This window comes from Harmonia axyridis, chromosome 3 (genome assembly GCF_914767665.1).
Source record: "Harmonia axyridis chromosome 3, icHarAxyr1.1, whole genome shotgun sequence".
Taxonomy (NCBI): domain Eukaryota; kingdom Metazoa; phylum Arthropoda; class Insecta; order Coleoptera; family Coccinellidae; genus Harmonia; species Harmonia axyridis.
The window spans coordinates 13,115,760-13,143,062 of NC_059503.1; the positions used below are offsets into that span (position 1 = coordinate 13,115,760).

Here is a 27,303-nt window from a genome sequence, read left to right on the forward strand (position 1 = left end):
ATCTCGAAATTTTTCGATATAAAACTTTTCAGGCTAGTTCAAAATTCGGCCAATAAGAAATCGCTCATTCTCAGATCACTCACAGATTTTTCGTGGAGCTCACAGTTTGAGAAAATTCGAATTCGAAATTTTCGAAAAAATCAGTAAAAATTGAATTTCTATACAAGAATCATTATATCTTCTGAAATATTTGTCACAGACCCCTCAAATGAAAACGCCTTTGGAAGAGAGCTCTAATCTACAACATATTGAGATTTCAGATTCATTCCTCACATAGTGAAGAAGTGGCAGCCTCGAGAAAATTATCAATTTTTCTTTCGCAAATTCCAGTTTTTTCCCTATAACTTCTGAAATAATGGAACAATCGCCCCAGTGTGAAGCATTTTCGTAATATACGTATGCGATTCAATCAATGAAGAGGAACACAGTTTTAATGAAGGATTATTTAATTTTTTCAAATTTTCTAAGGGTAGGGTATGGAAAATTTTACAAAAATTTCTCCATAAAAAATTTTTCTTATAACTTCTGAAATAATGGAACAATTGCCCTAGTGTAAAGCATTTTCGTAATCTACGTGTGGGAATAAATCAATAAAAAGGAACAGTAATAGATGATTGAAGAAAATATATCATTCAAATTTTTATCTCCATCGAATCTGCATTAATGATGTTGAGAAAAAAACAAAATTTTGAACGAAACTCCTTGTCAATTTTGCCCAGTAAGCAACTTGATCGTTGCATTATTCCAGATTCGAGTTTCTAAGTCTTTTCTTTCGGATTTATCGCATTTACGGACGGCTGGCCGGACGAACAGATTCGAACTTGAAAACAGATTCATCATCAGTGAGCCGAAGTTTTGTCTGAAACTCAAAATTTGAAAATTACAGATATATATTTTTTTAAGAAGATGGAACGATCAGTTCGGCGAACAACACAAAAAACGGCATTGCATTTTTCTCCATCGCATTTCAAGGATGAACCAACGAATAGTTTCTTCATCATAAAATCATACAGTATTCCGAAATGCAGTATTTCAAAATCGTAATTTTCGAGAAAGCGTATTCACAATAAAACACACTTATCATATCGATACACAATCAGTATAAATCACATTCTCGATTGCATCGAAAAGTGAAAACCACAAAATACGAACGATGAATACCGATCCCCAAAACCCAACATAACCTCCACCAGAGCCAGAACCAGGCTTAAAACGATACCGCGAATTCTGCGTTATTGTCACACCGGTCACGTCTGCCCTGGTCAGGACGCCTTATACGAGGGGTACTATTTATTAATTGAGTATACAAAAAATAAACGAGCGGTTTTGATGAAAAATATTTTTATTGCTTTTTGAAATAATTGCCTTCAAGATCTATGCACTTTTGCATTTTATGTGTGTGCGCTTGCATTGTCCTGATGCAAGATGATTCGTCGTTTTGGGTTTGTTTCTCTCAATTTATCGAAAACTTCAGGCAAACAAATGGTTTCATACCACTCTTTATTAACGTTCTTTTGATTTTCAAGAGCCGCAATGGACCAGTTTTCATTTTTTTGATAAAAATGTGGAAGAATCATTGAATTATCTCTAGAAATGAAAAAGTTATGGGACTTTGAAGTTGCGCTTGGAAGAATAATTTCATAGTACGTGTAAGTGGCGTGACATCACACACTAGACGACTGGTATTCGCAGAGTGCTTACGAATTCATTGGTGTACAATCACTTGTGCCGTTCGTGTCGTGTTTTGTTCGTTACACGATGGCTGAAATAACTTACTATATACATACATATAAATTACTTTTTTCTGTTTTTACTTTTTACTCCTCACATAAATATGTTTTGCCGTTGATAGACTTCAACAACCAGTACTCAACTACAGACTGTTTATGAAACGTTTTTTAAATAAAGCATCGTTATAAGTTGAACCATGATGAAGCAAACTCATAAGTAGATACTCACTTGAAAAGTTTAACTCCTTTTATTTCAGCACTGACATAAGATGGATTTGAAGAAAAAACTCCATCACTGCGAATATATCTATTTCAGGCAAATTGTCACTTTGTCTTTTCACGAAGCTTTCTTCCATTATGGTGACATAAAAACAAAACTCGAGTTAAAACTACACTGTACAACTACAAACGGCGCGAGCCTTGGAGCGGCTAAGTATTTAAAAGTAATTTATGGTGTAGCGTTCACAGGCAAGTGCCGTGACGTCACAGACCAAAGACGTCCCGCGCTAAAATACGTAAATTTATATAATCTATTTATCAGTCATTTATTGATGGATTTTCAAAATTTTATCACTGATTTATCATTTTTGCTCTATATTTTAATTATATCGTGTCAAATATAGTACACTACGAGAACGATCAACTTTTGTTGGCTTTGGCCTTTTCTTTTTGGCTCGTATGTATAAATCCAGGACACGTCACCTGTGACGATGTTTTATTCCGCTTTGGATGCAACACAGTCGTATTTTGAAATCATTTAACGTCACCAATCGACACGAGCAATTTTTTGAGCATCATTCAACCAATTTGGAATCCAACTTGCACAGAGCAACCGAACTCACAAAAGTTCGTGCAAAATTTTATGTATGCTTGTCATACTAATGCTTGAACATCTCAAGATTCACTGATATGTCACATGACGATCTTCTCCAATTAGTTTTCACACAGCATCAATATTTTCCGCCACAACGACTTATTTTGGACGATCTTCTTCAACTTCGTCCGTGAGCGAACTACGTCCACGTTTGAGTTCAGTGTACCAGCGATATAAAGTGGCTTTAAATGGTGCTTCATCGCCAAAAGTTGAATTCAGTTGATAGATGCATTTTTCAGAAGTTAGATCAGGTCGAAAGTCATCATTTTCATTTTCAGGAGTTAAATCCATATTTTGGCAGAGATGAAATTTTCAATTTACTTCAAACAACAAAAATAGTGATCGAACATCAAAACGTTAAGGGTACTTATAACACAAAAAATGTCAAACTTTACGATGTCAATATCAGTGTTGCCAATTCCCAATACATAAATGGTAGCCCTCGTACAAGTACCGGATCAGGTTCAAAAAAGTCGATAATCCGACATTTTCGATCAATTTCGAATATGAAAATCGAAAAGTCACACGTGGGTGGCTGGTTGAGCTTGCCGCAAGACTGCCTCAAGTTGAGCTTGCAGAGTGGTGCTACCAAGTGTTGCATTTTATAGAACCGCCACTCGCCAGTTGCTTATACCGCCTCGCCACGTGAGGAGCTCCTAGACAGTGCTAGGATGTTTACTGTACTCGGAGTCTTCAGTTCGCGAGTGCTAATTTCATTTATTGTTTCAATAACCCCGTCGACACCAGTTTGTTTATGTTACCTGTGCCACCACCGGCACTGAGGGAAGTGACAGTTGAAGCTAACCTAGGGCTAGTACGCCAAACCCTACAACTTGAAAAGTATCCCGCATGAACTAGACTCCAAACTTCCAGGATTTTCAGAGTGCTTCTCGGATTTATTCAGGTGCATTTAGTCATTTGTAGTGGATATTGGTGCGATGAAGTAGTGCGACCTAAATATATCAGTGTTTAGAAAATTTACCGAGCGGTATTGCATCTGTAGTTCGTCTTCGTAACATTTGTATACACCTCAAGGAGTTACTTCAACCCTGCCGGTAAGCTGAACATCGTTATTTATTGAGTCAGGCAGTGATTGTAAATATCTTAATTGGATCCTTGCTTGTTTACGCTTTCTTATATTTGTGAAAGACTTCTGGATCAGTTTTTTTTTTGGGGAAAGGTAAATCGCCCACGCTGTAATCTTTGCGCAAAAAATTGACGCGTCTGTTTTTTTCACGTTAATTAACTGTTGTTCTTCTAATTCGTCTTTTGTGGATCGGAAAAAACATCGTCTTGTTCTCCTAACCTAGATTCCAGAAGGTTTGTTTTGGTTTCGACTGAATTTAGTCCTTAGTGGGACTTTCCAATGAATTATCCTGGCACGCCTTGAAGGACTTGCAATTTGCGTTTGATATTCAACATGTCGAAGTATTGACGATCATTTCATGCATTATAAATTCTTGTTTTTCTTGGGAAATATACTGGTCTTAGATAACATCATATGTTGATCTCTCAGATGCTCATCATTTTCTTCGATGGAGGATACTGGTTTTGAATATTCGTCCCATGAAGGTATAATTCTGTCATTATATCAAATGAAAAACCTATTTTGAATATGAGGTGAATATCGACTGGTAACATCTACGAACGTATTGGATAATAATTTACTTAAATTTCTTTGGAATCTTTCAAAAAATTGTGTTAAGGCCTTAATCACAATTGTTGATTGAAGAAAATAATCTTCTGTTAAGAAGTTTTTTCAAACTATGATGAATAAAATGTAGTCCTCTCTATGAAATTTTCTGCCATTGATTCTCCTTTTCATAATCTCATCCATGACTTTTGAAGGCCAAAAATTAAGTCACCAAATTCGTAAAAGTTCAATACTTTTGAACTATAAGATATGGAATCATCTATTAGAAACTGGCATAATGATACAAGATCGTATATTTTCTTGTAGAAACGTAGAAAGCTCTTGTTTAATAGTATTGGTGCTAAGACATTTTGAATATTTGATTTGGAATTTAGGACGAATAACTCTGCGTTCACACTTAATACTTATTATCAGTTTTTCAACGAATATTCTGAGGATAAATTATTGTCTGAAAAAAGTTATGGTTGTATAGAGGAATTCATTCAATAAGTAAGAATATTATCGCAATGATCCAAACATTGGTATTGAAATATGGAATTTTGATAAATGCATTATTTCTCCCAGAAAACTCCATTCATTAATTTTCAATCCCAAATATTCTAATCTTCTAAACGACCGAAAATGGCGTCATGAAATGCCAAATTATTTTAACTCATAGATTGATTTATACATTTTATCACCATTTCCATGACGATTTGATCGGTGATTTCAGACCCGTTGAAACAATGGTCCGAAAAATAATTTACGATTTTTTGTCGGTATTCTTATAACACAAAAGAACCTGCCAGCTATTAATTAAAGCCAATGGGGTGATAACATAACAATTGGTAAAGATTAAGTAACAATATTCAGATATAAAACTCTCCAGATAGCTGGCGCAGTTCCAATGATTAATTTCTTTGTGTTGAAAATATATTGTTTTACGTTGATTCGAGTTAATTTAATTGTGTGTGGATTTTAGTCATTTTCAGCAGGATTGTGTACTGGATATACTATTCTTCAACGTACTAAATGCAATTTTGTTATATTGCTATAAGTACAATACTCTCATCATACATTTGAGAAAAATGTTGATGCTACCTAAAACTTTCAGGTATTTTTGAATAAAACAACAGGAATTTTCGATAAGAGGTTTGATTTTGAATAACCCGCTCTTATTGGAATGTACACGTTTCAATAACGCATTGAAATTTGTGAAATTCACTATAAAAATATTGAAAATTTTTCAGTCATAGAACTTTTTGGTCGTCGTGAAGCACCTTCGCGGCCGGCAATAGTGAAAGTGGTGAAAAAATTTGAGCTGTTGGGACAAGTTAATGATTTGAAGGATCGAAACCGTGTGCGTCGCTCAAGAAGAACTGAGAATATTACTGATAATAGCCCCCATTTTATCGATTTCTTGTTGATTTTGGGAAGTAGGCAGTGAATAATGATTTTTTTATAACCGTAATTGGGAGATATTGATGTATACGACCTTCGAAAAAGTATTTTCGAAATAGAGCGAATCATAAGTTTAGGAACTCGATTTATGAACAATCAAGGATTGATCAGAAAAGCTTGATTTCAAAATTGACGGCAGTTGAAAATGATCCAATCATTATAATAGCACTCAGCATTTGTAATGAAATCTATGTAGTCCAAAAAAATTATGACAAATATCTTGTCATACCTGACTATGCTGAAGTTTATAACCTTACGATTTACTTTGGAATCTAGCTTGACTTTGAAATGAAGTATAGATATTCTGAGCACAGTTGATTACAAAAATCAAAAGATTTATCGTTTGCATGCGAATTTCTGTTTTAACGCAACTCTGAAAATTGTAAAAATTCAACAATATCAACAAAAATGTACTTGTGTAATTGAATGGAATGTATGTTGAGTATATTATTTATTATGTGTCTCGAAGCAATAAGTATAACCTACTTCGAATTCCACCTGAATATTTTCAAACTAAGATCATATCTAAATCATTGTGAACCCTTCAAAACGGCACATTTTCAGCCACCAGTAAATCAGGCATTTAACTTAATGAACGAAATTATGAGGTAATACACCGAAGAGCTAGTTATACATAGTTGACACCTTACCACTTTTTTTTTCACAAGATCACAGCTGCATAGTGTGAATTTATCGAAACCAGCTCTGATATATTAGAATTTATGGACATTCTTTATCTGCACCATGAAATGAATATATTTCCTGGTAAGGCTTTCGATCAGAAAGCTTGCTCACAGATTGTTCTGCATCACTTGGAATAAACGTGGATCATGTCAAGGAACAATTGTGCATTGATTATTCGTTTTTTACTTTTTTTTTTTTTTTGAGGTGCAGTTCAGACGATAAGACACGTTGGGTGTAACTTTTGCCAGTTTTTATCATTTCTTGAAAGGATAAATTGGTCGAGATGAAGGAATATATCGTCGATTTACTGTCAAAACAAGATAAGGTCAAGTGGATTTTTTTTTAAAACACAAGAACGCGAATATATCTGAAACTGGTGTTGGCTTCATCGACAGCAAATGAGTGAAACTAACACCTCCTTCAACTTCACGTCTAATTTGGAAACACCCTGTACATGGTGTTATGCAATCCCATGCATTATTGTGCTTACTTCATAATCCTGTTTTAAAGAACCTTCTTGGATACCCTCTTCGACACAGTAATAACAAATTAATACTTACTTATATTGTCTAGTGTATTATTCTCTATTCCATTTCGTTTGCAATTTCATTTCTCAGACTTTCTTCATTTTCATCATTTATCTTTTAAATCCTCATATTTCTGATATCTTACTTTACCGGGAACAACAATCTCAGTACCTCATAACTTTGGCGAATATCACATAAATTATGATAGCTACATTATTTCAATGACAAATTCTAAGAATTCTTCTTCGTCCCTGTCATAATTCATAAGTGATTGGTTTGATGGCTACCTGATGAAATTTAATTGGTGGAGTAAGCTGCTTGGGTATGTTACAGCACTCGCTGCAAGTATAAATTGCATTGATTTATGAACTTGACAGATGTGTAAACGATGGAGTTATATCAATGGGAGAAATATGTATGATAGGATAGGAGTCAGGAGGTATTCTTAGATTCCTATCAGATATCATAGATTCCAATATCTTGGACATTCACACATCGTCAGGCATCCCACGAATCAAGTCATTAATGAAATTTTCAGGCATATCATCGTTTCATTTCTTCTGAAGGGCTAAACTCAATTCCTGAAAAATTGGAGGTGGATTTTGGCGATTGGATGCCATTCTGCCTAAGTAATCCCCTAAAGTGCTCAATTGGATTCATGTCTGGTGAGTTTGCTGGCCATTTCATTTCCTGGATATTGTTCTCTTGAAGAATGTTTTGAACCCTTCGTGTGCGGTGTGGTGGGGCGTTATCATCCTGATAAATGAAATTATCCCCAAATTCGTTGCGCAAAGGAACAATGATGTTTTTTACGAAAATGGTACTAGTCACTGTTCGTTCAACGATAATATGAGAGGTATGGCGACTGAACATTATACCCTCCCAGCAAATTATTGATCCGCCTTGAAAGGGCACAACTTCCCGGGCGAAATTGAGTTGCTTTAGTTTGCCTGGACTTCTCCAAACCCTTTCTCGAGGACTATCACTTTGTAAACCGAATCGTAACTCGTCCGCAAAAAGTACGTTGCACCATTGTGGTAAAACCCAGTCTTGGGGGTGTTCCGCCCATTGCCGACAGGTAGCTCTATGCCCAGGTGATAGCCGAGGCACTCTTAAAGGTCTTCTTGCCTTTAAATTTGAGGAATGCAACCGTTTCCATATGGTACTGGTTGAGACTACCCGTTTATAGGTCCTCAAAACATGACTTCGAAGGCTGTTACAGATACCGTTCGATTCTTTCGAGTAAAATTCGCGATATTATGGTCTTCCCTTGCAGATGGTACTCTGTGTCGGCCAGACACTTATCTCCGGGCAACGCTGCCGGTTTCCAGCAAAAAGGCCTCTATGCGCCTTACTGAAGTTCGTGGAATATTCAAACGTTGCGCAATCTGGTGGTTCGACAAAGCTTTTTAATGTAGGGCTACTATTCCTGGCCGGTCAAACTGAGAATTTTGATGTCTCGGCATTTTCCACGAAATATTCTCAATATTACAACTTTCGTTATTCGTTGAAAACTGATTAACCTTTGCAGTTTTTTGATAGGTATTATTTTGATCTACAAATCCTAATTTGGTAGAAAATGAGAGAAGTGTTTCAACATTGAGACGAGATTTTTCATCATTATAAACATAGAAAGGATAAACTCTTGTCTGATAGTGTTGATCATCATATAAAAACAAAATATTTCACTGACCAATAAAAATAAAAATAATATTATGAAATATGCTTTCATGTTATTTATCATACCTTAGAAGGATATCGATACGAACTTCGGTACAAACACATGAGTTCACTATTTTCTTCAAGTTAATGCACAACAATCACAATCAGTTTAGAGACGTTTTTACTATTTTCTTATCTATGAACCAAAGTTCCACAAATAACAAGCATTTCAGGAATCCAAAGTGGCGTTAGACATAAGATTCTGTGGCCGAAATTCACATAAAGTAACACAAGGGTCAATTTCCGTGACCACAAAATCTACTGAGTTGCAATTTCGGAAATAACATTTTCAAACTGTATGCAAACTGTTTAACAGATCATCTGCCCCCGAAAAATTCAAGAAGAATATTGGAGAAGAAATACCCAATACATATTCCCATGATTTTTGGTGAGGTTGAAAGTTTCTTCTTTCTTCTTGCTCTATGGACCACAAAAATCTCGCTGGTCTAAGTCAGTTTCGAAGGTGGTTCCAGAAGATTTCCTTCGAATTTATTATAAATTTATTCTTACGATCCAGTTGACCCACCAGACAATTTGTTCTTATATCCTGACCATTAAAATGCAAATAGGAATTAATTTACAGTAGAAACTGTCGAATTAGCTGAGTCTCTGCACTGTCAGCAGATTAATTAGATATCGCGATAGAGTCTGTCTGATAGGGCAGCTGATCATTCACAGTGGTATCGTGTATCACATTAAGGAAAATGAATACAAATAACTTCGTTGCCGTTTGGTTTTGTGTTTCTAATAACGATACTGTGGGATAATTTGAGGCTAGATATTTTGGAATTTTTAATACTATCTTAAATAGAACCTGTCGATGAACTGAAACTGTTCATGGCAAAAAATTTTTCTTCGATTGACAGCAAATATTAATTCTGCAGACAAATATCAATCAGCAAAGTATTCTTCCTGCCTAGGTAGCAAAATAACTACTTTCTTTGCCTAGGCAGCGAAGTGATTATTCCCAATGTGAATAAAACATTCGACATACCTATTCTGACAATCAATATTTTTTGCCACCTTCTTTATTTCAGGAGGAGTAAGTACTTCTGAGTCGCTATCACTGTCCATAATATAAATATATCCGATATTTTCCCAAAAAACTGTCAGATATTCCATAAGTTGTCAAACTATAGTTATCATGGACATAAAACATGTTTTATTTTTTTCGAGGTATATAATTTTAAGTTGGCATTACTGTTCAAGATGGCGACCGATTTAACAGCTGTCAAGTGATTTATTCTCAATTTGGTTTCGCAATTCATCATGAATAGACTCACGCCAGAACAACGCTTGCAAATAGTGCAATTTTATTTCGAAAATAATGGTTCTGTGCGGAATACGTATCGCGCACTACGTCCATTTTATTTTGTTTAGCGATGAAGCGCACTTCTGGTTGAATGGCTACGTCAACAAACAAAACTGCCGCATTTGGAGTGAAGCTAATCCTCAAGTGTATGTCGAAACACCGTTACATCCAGAAAAACTGACTGTTTGGTGCGCTTTATGGGCTGATGGAATCATTGGCCCGTACTTCTTCAAAAACGATGATGGTCAGAACGTTACAGTCAATGGTGATCGGTATAGAGCGATAATTACTAATTTTTTTATTCCTGAATTGAACAACAATGATGTCCAGGAGCTGTGGTTCCAACAAGACGGCGCAACATGTCACACAGCTCGTGCCACAATCGATTTATTGAAAGACACGTTTGGTGACCGCCTAATTTCACGTTTTGGACCTGTGAATTGGCCTCCAAGATCTTGTGATTTAACACAGCTAGACTACTTTCTGTGAGGCTATGTAAAGTCATTGGTCTATGCGGATAAGCCACAAACCCTTGACCATTTGGAAGACAACATTCGCCGTGTTACTGCCGACATACGGCCACAAATGTTGGAAAAAGTAATCGAAAATTGGACGTCCAGATTGGACTACATCCGAGCCAGCCGTGGCGGTCATTTGCCACAAATCATATTTTAAATGTAATGCCACAAGATTGTCTTGCGGATAAATAAAATTCATGTTAATCGAATAATCCATCGTTGTTTTATTGTAATTTAAAGTTCTTTAGCTCTAAAAAAAACACCCTTTACATCTCCATATCAACCAACCATTCCAACAATTGTGATTTCTATCAAATTTCGTTTCAATTTATCACTACAGGAAAAATTAAAAGATTGTGGGAATTGTAATAATTTCCAAATACAATATCCTACATATATCATATTATAAACAATCGAAGAAAAAATTATAGTTTAACTCGGCAGCAAAGTTGATTGACTGCCTTGGCTGAATTCCTAGCCTCGCTACGCACAGCTATGAATTATCAGTCTCGACAGTCAATATACTTCTTTGCTGCCTAATAAAACAAATAACTAGGTATTTCTTTGATGGTGTGATCACCTTTAGGAGGAAACAAATTGTTGATATAAAATATTTCCACTTGCAAAACTTCTTCAATTCGATCTCAGATTCTGCATCACTCAAACCATTTAATTTAGACTGATGGTTGATTATTTTATTTTTCTAATATTGACAAATACTCAACGTTGGTAGGTAATAATGTTCTAAAATTGTATGGAAATCATTCCAAATTATTTATAGAGACCGAAAATTTTACGGTATCGTCAACATTCAACCAGATAATTTATAATCTGTCATTAACTAATAGGTCACCGTCCTCATATGTTTTGAACCACCAAGCTGTTCGAATATTAAATAGACACATCAATTTTCTTAATTGATTCAATCATTATCGACTGAGATCTTGATAATATTGCGTTCTAAGAATAAACGAAATTCATAGAATTATTTTTAGCGATTATTTTTGTTCCAAGATTGAGCTTTTCAGTAATTTTTTTATAAATCGTTTCTGAAACACTGTTGTCATCTACGTAATTCCTGAATTTTACAAACGCCAAAAAGTGAATTTACTTTTTATCTCAACTTCAACAATTTGTAAAAACGAAAATAATAGATTTCTTGGGTTATTTTATGAAAAAAAGTCCTATTAATATGGGTCCGCAAACTGTCAGTTTTCGAGATACAGGGTGTTTTTTGTAGGCCTTCTTTTTTTGTGATAATTATGCGAGTTTATCGAATTGCTACAGATCGGGAAATTAGTACCAAAATTAATTATGATTTTCCTCACCACTGTTCACTAACTCCATTTTCATAATAATTTGGTTTTGCTGTGGATTTCGAGAGAGTTGTGTGAAATTTTTAACCCGAAATCGATAGCTGCTTTTATAAAAGAGACCAAAAAGATCAATAAGATTAAGTACCAGTTGTCCACTGCACAAAGCTCCAAAACCAAAAAAAAAACTGACCCTGTAGATTTGAAATTGTGATTGATATATTACGTGATGTAAACTCTCAATTGGAATCTTTATGCCAAATTTCAGCTGAATATCTTGTGAAGTGCAGATGCCATGAGAAAAAAAATCTTCACCAGCCTGTATCTCGAAAGGAAAGCATTTGCGGGTCCTTGTTAATGGGATTTTTTTTTCTTGAAATTATCCAAGGAATCTCTCATTTTCGTTTGTACCTTAATTCAGGTACAGCCCATTCTCGAAACAAGAATTTATTTTCAGATCAACTACATTAAAAAATAAACCACAAACCCCGCACTTGTGTTAAACCCAAAAATAGACTCAACATCCAAACAAAAAAATCTACGGCCACTTTTCTTGGATTTAAAGAATTGCATAATAAATCCGCTTAATAGTTTGAGGTTAGCGTCAAACACAATCCCGGCTGAAAGACTTCCAGGAATCTCCGATAACCTATTATGAGAGCTTTCAAGCTCCGCTGAAGCTTTCGATATACCGGAACAGTTTCGGATACTTAGGTCTGGCAGGGAGACTCATTAGTCATTCGTTGTTTACGCTAGCAAGGTGTTGAACGACATGAATGAAGTCGCAGCTACGAAAACATCCGAAGATTAATCTTTTGAGGTGTATCTTCTTTCACTAATAGCGCCGATTATGGGGTGTTTCATGTTTGTTACATTGAGTGATCTACCAGATCGTTTGTCGATGGATTGTGCTTCTTGGGGATTGGGAATTTCTAAGTTTGAGTGGTTTCCTTTGGAAAATTTTTTCGGTAACCTAACAAGTCACTCATGATTTTTAACTTTAATGAATGTGTTATAAACTTTTTAATTTTACTAGTTTGTATAGATGTTTAATTTATGTAGAGGAACATAAACAATTAATGGTCAAATTATCAGCTTTCTACCACTATTCTACGAAAAATATAACTAGGTACTTTGTGTATTCTTGCTCATGTAACTACAAAATTTGAATGTTCTCCTATTTACCAGTCCATTATTTTGTACAACCATTTACCTATTTCTATTAAACTGTTGAGTGTAAGAAGTTCAAGAAATTGTTAAATGTGAATTGCTAAAGAAAAGCTATTATATAAAGGGCGATTCTCTGCGATAGCGTTCATGGAAAACAATTCGTAATTTTGTACTGAAAGTTTGCATAGTATACCATAGTAAAATACATTTTTTTGGCAAAATTCGATTTTATTATTCAACATTGTTGCTTTCGAGGGCGATACAGCGATCTTCCAACTTTTCGATACCATTTTTGTAGTACGATTTGTATTTCGCTTCAAAATAGACCTCAGTTTCGGCGATTACTTCTTCATTGGCGCTAAATTTCTTTCCATCGAGCATTCTTTTGAGGTCTGAGAACAGGAAAAAGGAGCTGGGGGCCAGATCTGTCGAATACGGTGGATGCAGAAGCAATTCGAAGCCCAATTCATGCAATTTTACCATTGTTTTCATTGATTTGTGAGACGGCGCATTGTCTTGATGAAACTGCACTTTTTTTTCTTCACATGGGGCCGTTTTTTAACGATTTGATTTCATACTTTAAACGATTCAATAACGCAATATAATAATCAATGTTGATGGTCTGGCCCTTTTGGAGGTAATCAATGAATATTATACCTTGCACATCCCAGATTACTGATGCCATAATCTTGCCAGCTGACTGTTGTGTTTTTCCTCGCTTTGGATTCGGTTCATCGTGAGCAGTCCACTCAGCTGACTGTTGATTCGACTTCGGAGTGAAATGACATCCATTGTTACATATCGACGCAAAAATATTGCACTCAAACAGCTTCAAACACTGCTCAGAATCAGTAACACGTTGTTGCTTTTGATCGATTGCGAGCTCGCGCGGCACTCATTTTGCACACAGCTTTCTCATGTACAAATATTCATGAATGATATGATGTACACGTTCAGATGATATCTTCACAATGTCTGCTATCTCGATCAACTTCACTTTACGGTCATTCAAAATTATTTTGTGAATTTTTTTGATTTTTTCGTTGGTGACAGCCTCTTTTGGGCGTAAGCTGTCTTCGGTGCTCATTTCACTACGTTTAAACTTAGCATACCAATCAATGATGGTTGATTTTCCTGGTGCAGACCCCGGAAACTCTTCATCATGCCAAGATTTTGCATCAACTGTATTTTTCCTTTCGAAAACTTTGATGACAACTTCAGCGATATGCCATACCCTGGGTATCAACGGTTCATGAGTTAATGGGATTTTTTGAAAAAAATGGTGGCGACAAGTACTCACATTTTTTCGAATATTTCTGGAAAAAAAGTTTTTTTTTCGAAAAAGCCTTTTTCAAATTAGATTCTCCGAATACGTAGTATTATAAGACTGTTTGAGGTTTGATCCAAAAATGTACAGGGTGTTTATCAGAAGAACATGAATTTGGACAACTCAAATTCATCAAAACTCAAGATTTTTCAAAGCGTCAACTCAAACAAGTCGAAGATGGTACTATTAAATGGTTCATTTCGATTTGAAATCTCGTTGGTGAAGACGTCTCAAGTTTCTGAATGAATCAGAGTACCAACAATAATAACAAACGTATATAGAAAAAATTAGAAATATATCAGATATCATGACAGCAGATCCCTAGTTAAAAAATTCCTAGTTAACTGCAGAAGTGTCTGCTTCGGTCTAATTTATTGGGCAATAATATTGCGTCCTGGTGGTTGTCCTGGCAATATTATTGTACAATTTATCGTGCCATATATTTCATTTCACTATATCTCATGGATCTTTTCAACCATCGACTTCCTGAAGCTCACTACTGAAGGATAGCAGAGACAACTTTTTTTGCTTGTTATTTATTTATTATTATCCTAGAAAAATATAAATCATCGAATCATATATTAAACTATGCTAACTCTCAACTTAATAAATCTTTCAGAACGTCTTATGAGTCATAACTTCATTAGCAATTCTCCCGCTCATTTCTTCGTAGAAGACAAGGTTGAAATTAAAAAATTGACATCGTTTATGGTGGATAAATCAATCATCACCTAAACTAATTGAATTATACTTGATTCTCTCCAGCCTCTCATCAAGTGCAGATTGGCTCTTAATCCGACCATTAAAAAATATTTAGAATTACCAGAATAGAGGTGGGTTCATGGTTCGCAGAAAAAATACAGCGCAGTTAGTAATTTGGCTGGACTCATTCATGGAAGATAAAATTCAATAAAAACTCATTTCTTGGCGAATGTAGTTCAAGTAAAAAAAAAAGAATAGACAAGAAAGATATCCTTCCTTCTTTTTAAGCATAATGAGTCATAAATGGTTTTACAATAGAAATGATACTTGAAATGGTTATAAAGATACTTTCTAGTACGGCTTAGTACGATAAATATTTGGAATAGAAAACATCAGAATCGAGACATAGTACTTAGTACATTTCAAAACGTAAACTCCGAAAATTTGAGTAAATTGTAAATAATTCAAGTTGGACTTTTTCCACTCCAAGGAACGTGCTTATAACATTATCTCATCCATTCAGTAATGATATTTCTCTAATTCTGTGGTTATTCCGTTCATTCTTCTACATCTTGTAGAACAAAATCGTGCGAGAATATATCAGAAACGCACAGTTTTCATGGTTATATTTTATTATTATATGTTGGTACTCCGAACTTTCCGCCACGGCTTTATCTGTCAATTCATCGTTCAAATTTGAAATTTACCTTAAAGAAATCAGTTCTGCCAACCAACATTTTTCAATGCAAAAATCACTAAATGATATTTATGGAAATATTTCATTAATTTCAATGAAAATGCAATGAATTAGAGAAAATAATGTATAATACTTGTACAGAAGGCTCATTCTACCACTCGTTCATTCAAAAACGAGCCACTTCGTGGCTCGTTTTTGAATTTTGAACTCGTGGAAGAATATCAATGCCTTCTGCACTCGTATTATAAATAACTATTCTTATATTTTGCCACCTAATAGATTCTATTTTCTAACTCTTTCATCTCTAGACGACATTAACATTCAGTTTTCGCTAATTTTGATGAGCAGGTTGATTAAAATTCACAATCATCTGAAGAAGTTAACTTGAATATTTTATAGATCTCACATAATGGTTCTTCGGATTGTCTTAATGGAAACATAAGTAGTTGACTTATGTTGCCGATATCTTGAGAAACAAAGTATTTGTTATTCAACACCTTGATATGCATATGTAATTCTCGAAAGTTGTAATGTTATACCCACTTAGAAAACTTGATTTTAAACGGTGGTCTGAAGATTCATCGAAAAAATGATGTCATTTTACAGCGTTCATCCAAAAATAAGGTGACCTATTATTTGACAGTTTGTTGTATTGATATTTTGGCACCTGTATAAATCTATTCAAATGCGTGAGTCTACAGTATAAAGGACATATTTCCACCTGGATCAGATCAGCAGTTTTGAAATTGACAAACTCACAAAATTTCTAACGGCCTTATTTACGAAAACACGAGTCTTGACTCGTGTCAAACGCAACAAGAATTGGCAGGATAATTGGGAGTGACGCAACAAGCCATTTCAAAACGCCTGAAAGTCATGAGAATGATTCAGGAACAAGGAAATTGGGTGCTGTACGAGTTGAAGCCGAGATATGTTGAACGACGTTTGTTTGCTTGGGAACAGTTGCTTGCAAAGCAAAAACGGAAGGGATTTCTGCATCGCATTGAGACTGGAGAGAAAATGGGTTCATACGAACATCTCAAGTGCAGAAAATCATGGGGATATCTCGGCCATGTTTCCACGTCGACGGCCAAACCGAATATTCACGGTTCCAAGGTCATGCTCAGTATTTGGTGGGACCAGCTCGGCGTAGTGTATTATAAGTTGTCAAAATGGACTGAAACAATCACAGGTGATCGTTATCGAAGGCAAGAAATACGTTGGAGCCCCGAGAATTCAAAGGAAAACTGCCGCAATACAACGAGAGACATGATAAAGTAATTTTACAGCATGACAATGCTCGACCCCATGTTACGAAAGTGGTCAAGATATACTTGGAAACGTTGAAATTGGAAGTTCTACCCACCCGCTCTATTCTCCAGAAGATGCCCCCTTGGACTATCACTTGTTTTGACCAATGGCACACAACTAGCACTTCCGGTCTTGTGAAAAATTAAAAAAATGGATCGATTCGTGGATCGCTTAAAAAGATGACCAGTTTTTTCAACGCTTGGTTCATAAGCTGCCCGGAAGATGGCAGAAAATAGTGGCCAGCGATGCACAATACTTTGAATCATAAATGTATAACCAGTTTTTTACAATAAAGCGATTTCGAATTTCGGAAAAAAAACGGCGGAAGCAAAGTTGTACGCCTATGTATTATAATTTAATTTTACCTGCAAATTTCAAAAGTCTAGTTCCATTCAAGAAATAAGAAATTATTAACGAGTTTTGAAAATTGCATTTCTTCATTCTTAACCTTCAAAATGAATGAAACAGATACTCAAGTGAGATACCTGCAACGAACAGCAGCGTTAACATGCAGTAGCATCCTTTCTTCATTGTTCAATCAGATTGCATCAATTTATAGAGGAAATGGTAGTTCGTATGCGACTGCTCAATAAGTATCCGAGCACAGGTGTATTGTTTCTATTACCGAATAGAATTCCATTGGAACTGTGCCAAACAGAGTTGATAAAGATCATCAGACGTAGTTCACACTGTCTGCTCAGCTGTTTGTATACCACAATCTTACGTATCAGCGAAGTTCTGAACGCTTGTAACTGAAAGAACTAGATCACTTATTGAGCGCTCGTTCGTCTTAGATATCGCTATAAAGTTTTCATAGAATATCTGTAATTTTAGAATTTCGAACCGGGAATGGTCTTAAATGATAAGGTTAGACTTACTGATGGAGAATTCGTGCTCCAATCCATGTATCGAAATTAAATGACAGTCTCGATGACAGTTATTATACTTCCACTTTTTAATTACATAAATAACAATTGTTATTGACAGATTTTGAATAACTGATTCAAGTATGTCCGTACCATCATATTTGATAACGATAACGATAACACTCGAACCAAAACACCTAAAAATTAGAGAGAAAATTAGAAATTGAGGAAATTTTTGGAAATAATGAAGTTGATAAAAAGGCATAAAGATTTTATGACTGCTATAAACTAGAACCGAGGTTAACGAAATTATGTTATACTTTTATTTAAGCCCATCATATAGTTAAAATTGTGGCGAGATTTTTCCTTGAATAACATTGGAGATTTTTCCGAAACATATGATATGATAATTGCTCATTATTCGTTGGTAATAGAAGAAACACTTATCAGAGAAATTTCCATTCCGAAATTTTCCACAAAAGATTGAAGCTTCCACATGTGCACTCTAAATTTAATCTCCTTTTTCCCCAAAATCTTAGACATCGGAGAGCACTTTATTACGACTCGTTTTTCTTGGTTATTTTCCAGATGGACGACAAAGAGGTTGAATCAGCTACTTAATATTTATGGTCTTGTTAGCAAATTAATCTTTTCACTAAATGAAAAGCTTAGTGGTTATAAAAAGCCGACAACAAATTGATTTGTGTTGTAAATTCAACAGTCTAGACTAGCAATAAGCGTTGGCACCTGAATATATGAGAAAACGGTTCATTTCATTGAGTAGGAAACAATGTTGCAAATTAGTTATTCTAGATATTTTTCGATGTTGTCTCTTTATCCAGTTGACCTCAAAAGTGCAGTTACGTCGAGAGTTACGTATTTTGGTCGCATTTGAATTTTTTTGGAATGAAAGAAACACAGGAAACTGTCATATCTTTAAGTATTATTAATTGAACTCTGATGGAATGTGTACTCGGAATATTAATTTCACCTAGAGATTTCTCAATATTCAAGTTGAACGTAGAAACCTCTTTTACAGCATTTCTCGTGTAAAAGCTGAACATAGCTATATTTAAAATTGAATTTTCATTTATTCTTTTTGAATAAAGATCATGAAGTTATTTTCATACTCTTTCAATATAAGTTAAGTGATCGTTAAATTAATGCAATTTCACTCAAGTACATCAACTTTCCATTACAGCTTAGAATACTTGAAAAATAAAAAATAGATATATTTACTCCGAATATATTATGGATTATAATGAGCACTTCAATTGAAGGAAGTACTACAAGTTCTCAATATGAGGTTAATGAAATATGGTTAAGAATATCTGAAGAATATAAAATTTATTTTGAGGTTTTGTTGGAAATCGAAAATGTGATGAAGATATTTGATTTGAAATGTATTTCGGTAGAATTAATCTAGCATCAGTGAAGTCGAATTGAAAATTTTCATCATTTTTGTTATAGATTTAACTCGTCTTGAATTATTATATCCAATAAAAGCTGAAATCGCTAGAACAAAAATGTTCTAAAGATGATTTTCAAAGTTCACATTTTGGAATATATAGATTCCAAAATTCGTATGTTCGTATTTTTCAAATATTTTTTTGGGAACTGGGATTTATAAATTAATCATCTATGGAATCTAGTATATTAATCCAGATCAATTTTCGCTTCAAAACAAAGTAGGTGAAAAATTCCTTAGTGTAATCATATCAGGGTACTAAAGGGTGTTTTTTTTTAGAGCTATAGAACTTTAAATTGCAATAAAACAACGATGGATTATTCGATTGACATGAATTTTATTTATCCGCAAGATAATATTGTGGCATTTCATTTTAAATATGATTTCTGGCATATGACCGCCACGGCTGGCTCGGATGTAGTCCAATCTGGACGTCCAATTTTCGATGACTTTTTCCAACATTTGTGGCGGCCGTATATCGGCAATAACACGGCGAATGTTATCTTCCAAATGGTCAAGGGTTTGTGGCTTATCCGCATAGACCAATGACTTTACATAGCCCTACAAAAAGTAGTCTAGCGGTGTTAAATCACAAGATCTTGGAGGCCAATTCACAGGTCTAAAACGTGAAATTAGGCGGTCACCAAACGTGTCTTTCAATAAATCGATTGTGGCACGAGCTGTGTGACATGTTGCGCCGTCTTGTTGGAACCACAACTCCTTGACATCATGGTTGTTCAATTCAGGAATGAAAAAGTTAGTAATCATGGCTCTATACCGATCACCATTGACTGTAACGTTCTGGCCATCATCGTTTTTGAAGAAGTACGGACCAATGATTCCACCAGCCCATAAAGCGCACCAAACAGTCAGTTTTTTTGGATGTAACGGTGTTTCGACATACACTTGAGGATTAGCTTCACTCCAAATGCGGCAGTTTTGTTTGTTGACGTAGCCATTCAACCAGAAGTGCGCTTCATCGCTAAACAAAATAAAATGGACGAAGTGCGCGATACGTATTCCGCACAGAACCATTATTTTCGAAATGAAATTGCACTATTTGCAAGCGTTGTTTAGGCGTGAGTCTATTCATGATGAATTGCCGAACCAAACTGAGAATAAATCACTTGACTGCTGTTGAATCGGTAGCCATCTTGAACAGTAATGCCAACTTAAAGTTATATACCTCGAAAAAAACACCCGTTATTTGAGTGTAAAATTAGCTAAATAATTATGGTTTTCCTCCGAAATGAAAATTTTTTCATTATTTCAAATCAAAGTGGAATATCAATTCCATATACCGCCACTAAAGTATTTGAATTATTATTATATAAGAATAAAATTCGAATTGAAATCTGATTATCAAATGCCCTGGCGCATTCACCATTTAGTATCACAAATTATTGTAGGGCAGACCTCGTTTTACTCGTATCATTTTTGAAATTTTTCAAAACATAACAGATGATCATTTTGTCGGTTACAAAAAATGTTTTCCAGATACTACTCCCTATAGAAATATAATACCGTATTAAACGTTAAAAAAATTTACAAAATTTTAAATACATTCTCCGCACAATATTTACATTATTAATTTTATAATTTGCATTAACTACCCATTAATGTTCACCTTCATGTCGAGCTTTTATAACTAGACATTTAAATTCTCCTATATTCACACACATTAATTATTATTATATAGCTAACCAAACAATGACATCAGATTCTGATTTATCCTCAGTGGAACTCACAAATTTTTCACACTTATGTACAACACAGTATAATTTATTAATACACGAGCTCTTCTATATCACTTCACAAATTATTTATCTATATGAATAATAAAATTTCAACCAAAACAAATTTCTCTTGGTGAAATTCGTATCATTCCGTTTTTTCGATTCAAAATTCATCATTTTTGTTTGTTTGTTTATCATGTCATTTCATTTCAATTACAATAATTATTACAGGATAAGAGTTTACATAAACCAAGAGTTCTATCTGATTGTATGTATTCATATCCATCTTTTATATTTTTGGATCGTGATGAATGAACATATTACTTTGTTATAATAACGGGTGTTTTTTTTCGAGGTATATAACTCTAAGTTGGCATTACTGTTCAAGATGGCGACCGATTCAACAGCTGTCAGGTGATTTATTCTCAGTTTGTTTTGGAAATTCATCATGAATAGACGCCTGAACAACGCTCACAAATAGTGCAATTTTATTTGGAAAATAATGGTTCTATGCGGAATACGTATCGCGCACTACGTCCATTAGCGATGAAGTGCACTTCTGGTTGAATGGCTAAGTCAACAAACAAAACTGCCGCATTTGGAGTGAAGCTAATCCTCAAGTGTGTGTCGAAAGACCGTTACATCCAGAAAAACTGACTGTTTGGTGCGCTTTATGGGCTAATGGAATCATTGGTCCGTACTTCTTCAAAAACGATGATGGCCAGAACGTTACAGTCAATGGTGATTGGTATAGAGCCATGATTACTAACTTTTTCATTCCTGAATTGAACAACCATGATGTCCAGGAGCTGTGGTTCCAACAAGACGGCGCAACATGTCACACTGCTCGTGCCACAATCGTTTTGGACCTATGAATTGGCCTCCAAGATCTTGTGATTTAACACCGCTAGACTACTTTCTGTGGGGCTATGTAAAGTCATTGGTCTATGCAGAAAAGCCATAAACCCTTGGCCATTTGGAAGACAACATTCGCCGTGTTATTGCCGATATACGGCCACAAATGTTGGAAAAAGTCATCGAAAATTGGACGTCCAGATTGGACTACATCCGAGCCAGCCGTGGCGGTCATATGCCAGAAATCATATTCAAAAATGTAATGCCACAAGATTATCTTGCGGATAAATAAAATTCATGTCAATCGAATAATCCATCGTTGTTTTATTGCAATTTAAAGTTATATAGCTCTAAAAAAACACCCTTTATTTTCTTCGGTTAAGTCAACTGAACTAGGAAAGAATTGATATTCTTCTGGTAATCTTCCACACTCTGTCCATTCTTGAAAACCGGTACAATTCCAGGAGAACATTTGCGTGATTACAGAATGTCCTACCAACTCTCAGCCACCGTTTCAAGAAGACGTCGTAAAATGTAATGGTGAATTAACTTCGTAGGAGGGAGTACCATTTTGATTCGAGTTTTATCAGTTTGTTAGAGAGCCATACAGCCTGCCAATGCCTAGGAAATCTATCATATCGTTTTCTGAATGAGCAATCTTTATTTATGGCCAATTGAACAAGATTATTGTTAGAAACTTATAGTAGGGATCTATGATGTTCCTTCGATAAAGATTGCATAAGAATAAACCTGTTAGGTTACAGAAATAAACATAGATCAACTGACATTTGTCGTGAAGAATATTATATTGATCTTACAACTTTCGAAAGATGCTACAGGAACAACTATGTAGATGGAGTATTGATTGTTTGTAAATATAAATAAGGGATATGTAAAGAACTTCAAGGTTTTAAAGTGAAGTAATACATTCCTCTAATATCTATCTTGAGGTTAAGTTAACCGATGAGACTAACTTTCGCTCGAACAGCTACCTTTATTCATGAACGAAATTGAACAATTTGAAAACGAGATGATTCGAATTTATTCGAAAAAGTACCATTGAATCTGAGTGAAGTAAAGATGTCATTCAACCTAACTTTTTCGAAAATGAGTGTCACTAACCAAATGCAGGAAATTTGTTTTTTGATGATTTGTTTGAGACTGACTATTTTTTGAAGAGGTTGGTGAGTGGTGATGGAAAATGGATCACTTACGACAACGTCAAGCAAAAACGGTCTTGGTCGAAACGCGGTGAACGGTGGCCAAGCCAGGATTGACGGCCAGGAAGGTTTTGCCTTGTGTTTGGTGGGATTGACAGGGAATTATCTTCCATGATCTGCTCCCTTACGGCACAACTGTTGACTCGGAACTGTACTGTCAACAATTGGACCGTCTGAAGGAAGCAATCGCCCAGAAGCGCCCAGCTTTGGAAAATAGTAGAGGAATTATGTTCCATCAGTACACACATCGATAGTGACCCACCAGAAGCTATGAGAGCTTGCTTGGGGGGATCTTATACATCCACCTTATAGTCCGGACCTGACACCTAGTGATTATCATATTTTCCTGTCAATGTCGAATAATTTTGCTGGTGAAAAATTTGCTTTTATAAAGGCTTGAGAAATAATAAATACCTTCAAAATGGCAACAAGTTATCGAACAAAACGGCGCATATTTGACTTGAATCGGATCATTCTAGCTATGGCAATTAAAGCCTTGTTCTTCATGCAAAAATAATGGATTCCTTTCAACTACACCATATGAAGGTCCAACCAAACGATTCACGAGCTATTCAAATTCAATGGCCTAACAGAACATGTCCAGGTGTTGTTCGACTGTCCTAACCTCCTACAGCGCTTGTTTTATTTCCTCCCGGATATCGTAACATCTCTTGCATGCGTATCACCTTACACGTGATACGAATTTGTTTGATGCTAAACGTATAAATTCTACAGCATCGATACTAACGTTCGCGCCTACTGCCTACTGAGTACTGAATATAATAATGCATTTCGCATTTATTTCTTTGGAAAGTTCTGGTGGGAATTCCTGGGACAATTGCAGGAAGCCAAACTGTCATTTCTCATGCAGCTAGCTGCACGTAAAATAATATTATATTGAGAGAATTCCTCATCAACCACTTCCCGATGTGTGGGTTTGGAACCATTTAATTTTATTCAATTTCGTTTGTGGGTTTTTGAATTATTTGAAGATAGCTAAAAATAAATATAAGCAATAAACCCTAGGAAAAGGAAGCTTTCGCTGAATGACGGTTGGATTATGTTTATGGAACCGAAGGCACTTCCGAGCCGCCTTCAAGGCGATTTTTCAATGAGAGGATCTTTACCAAAAGGAGCATTTTCGCATGATTATGGAACAGGCCCTTAGAGGAGTGTTGGCGTACATGTTTGACTCTTGAAGGTGATTATTTTGACGAATAAAGTCTAATTTTTGAGGAAAACATGTTTGTACGTTGTGAAGTGTTATGTGCTTTAATTCAGAAGTTTATACTTTATTTCTATACAGAATAATCCTTTAAATCATAGAAAACCATCACCAAGCATCGTCTGAAACATTCTTCACTCTTTCCGATCACACAATTTCATCGTCAATTCATATTCCAGGCAGCGCTCGCCATAGATGCCCTGAAGTAGTTTAATTACTGTCATCGATGGCCAAGGTCATTAACATTTATTCGCCATCAATCAGACAAAAAGTTTCCGATGAGATGAATTTCCCACTCGACTAATTGATTACATTAATATTGAGTCATGTGTGAAGTTAGCCGCAGATTGAAAGTGGAGGCCGATATTTTTTTCACTCTGTAGACATAAAACAATGTATATAGGTAGTAGGTACATATTTCTTGTTTGGACTTGAGTAGAACCGATGGATTGGAAAATTCGTTTTGATATTGAATGATGATCTTCAATTACTTATTATCATTATGAGTTCCAGAAAAGAACATACGTCTAGTTAGAAACTTGTGTGCGTTCGTTCAGTGAGAGTTGAATTTATTTCAATAATTATGTTAAAAATATCAAAATTTTCTTTTATATGGTTCCAGAAAATGTTGGTATTCTATGTTTCGATTCTGGTGTTTTCATCACATTTTATTGTGTTAGACTTCAAATTTACATCTGAGATAAATGAGCTTTTATTTGAATATCTCTATGTTCACCAATTTGGACGTTACAGGTCAACTTCCTTCATTAAAAAAGCCGAGATTATATTCATTACTTGGACTCGTGTCTTGAGGATTCATTCATTCAATATTACCATAATAATCAGAAAATTTATATTAAACGTTCAATTTGTCAGTGCTGTATTCTAAAAAATAAAATCATGCAGTAATGCAGTTTGTTTCAATCAACAAAACAGTATTCGCGATTTGCCATTTCATCATGGATAGATACACGTTTCAACAACGTTTAGAAATTGTTGAATTGTCAAATTTGGCTACAAAACTGAGAGATCAACTGAATAAATAACTTTTCACAGGTTTCTAAGACAGTATTTTCTTAACAAAACTAACTTTTTTGAAAGAACGGTGAACTAAAGGTTTTCCTCGGGTGTTTCAATAAGAGGTTGCATCTTGATATTTAAAAAACGTCAATGTCAAAAGATAACAGCTTCAAATGTGACAGCTGTCCAGATGACGGGCTATTCAAAATAGGGATTCACGGTTTGACTTGACATTCAAGCTACTTGACTTAAGCTCGACTTGAAATCAACTCAAGTTCAAGTCAAGTATAATAATTTTTCAATGTCAAGTCAAGTTCTCAATAAATAAACACTTTACTTGACATTGAAAAACTACTTGTTGACTTGAACTTGGGTTGATTTCAAGTGAAGCCCAAGTCAAGTAGCTTGGAGTCAAGTCAAGAAGTAGTTTTTCAATGTCAAGTCAAGTATTTATTTATCAAGTATTTGACTTGACCTTGAAAAACTATCACTTAACTTGGGTTGGTTTCAAGTCAAGCCTAAGTCAAGTATCTTGAATATCAAGTCAAGCCGTGAATCCCTTTGAATGAAATGATTGACACCTGTTTTTGGAAAACCTTGTAGTTTCAACTTCATTTTAACATCTTCATCAAGTCTATTTCCTCTTCGTTTGGTTACGTTGTCAGGAATTTGCTTACAAGGGAGATTGATAAATCACTCAGTCCCTTTAAGTTTGCGTAAGAACCTACATTAAAGTTATGTATCTCAAGACTTCCATGGTACACATCAATATTTTAGGATGAATGACGATGAGACCTATGTGTAGAAAGTCTCTCAAAAATCTGCCTTGTAAGCAGTAGTTCCAAAATTCAAATTCCTGACAATGAAACCAATCAAAAAGAATAGCCCTGATGGGGATTTTGAAATTAAATTAAAACGAATTGGCCTCTTTTCAAAACGTTTGTTTTGTGAAGAAACAAAACGTTTGCAAAAAATGACACATTTATATTTGGAAGACAAGTGATTTTCATGCCGAAAGTAGTGATGCGTCAAACGTAGGCGCGCATAAAATAATACACTATATTGTCCACTTGATTTCATCAGAATATCGCATTGTGATTGTGGAACTTTTCGTATATCCGGAATCCTTGCTCTGTCTACTACAAAAATAACCGATTTTGTAATAAATTTTGTAATCTACAACGTGTTTTTGACTCCAAGAACCTGTTTCAATTTATTCGTCTGTTAGTTTTATTTTTATATTTTAATTGAATTATCAACCTCCCCGCGACGCGATCTCTGTGTTTTGATTCTAGTATAAATCTGCCCAAGGCGTCGGCAGAGCCACACTAGACGATAAATAAGTGGAACCTCCTGAAAATATTAATGGCTGCCACCTAAGCAGCAGTCGGCCTCTCGTTGGCGTTATTTAGGATGCAGATGTTAGTTCGATAGGAAGTCGAAATAGCTTTTTTCGAAAATTAGAATTAATTGGTCCGAATGGTATCCTTTTATTCGCTGTTGATTTATGCGAGCCGTATGGAAAAGCGCTAAACAGATTTATTCAAATCACACCACTATGATCTTTGTGATCTTTGCGATCTGTTGAATGTTACTTGGGAACGGTTAGCGATATGTCACTACTAAATGTTTCAACTGATTCGAAATGAATGATGCGGTCTAGTCGAATCTACTTACTCAAATCACTGAAATAGAATGGACAGTACTTGTTAGCCATTTCAGAATTTTCCTTTCTTTGAGGATTGATGGGAAATAGTTTTTTTCTTTGGTTGGGAAATTAATATTTCATTTCATCATCAGAAGCGGCTTTCTGTTTGACGTCCTTACATAATGAAATCAACAATTTCAATATAGCTACAAAAATTGCTATTATCTGCAAGCGGTATTCAAAGTTCGATAAAAGTACTGACTAAGTGTAAAGGGAGAACTATT

General features: G+C 35.1%; 1 protein-coding gene across 2 annotated transcripts in view; it reads left to right on the top strand.

Moving 5' to 3' along the window:
- Positions 1-3,210: 3,210 nt before the first annotated feature.
- LOC123674661 overlaps positions 3,211-27,303 on the top strand; it is a 143,999-nt gene continuing 119,906 nt past the window's right edge. For both annotated transcript variants that reach the window (XM_045609613.1, XM_045609614.1), the window contains exon 1: positions 3,211-3,659. The gene's annotated coding sequence lies outside the window, so the exon portion shown is untranslated. The remainder of the gene's footprint in view (positions 3,660-27,303) is intronic.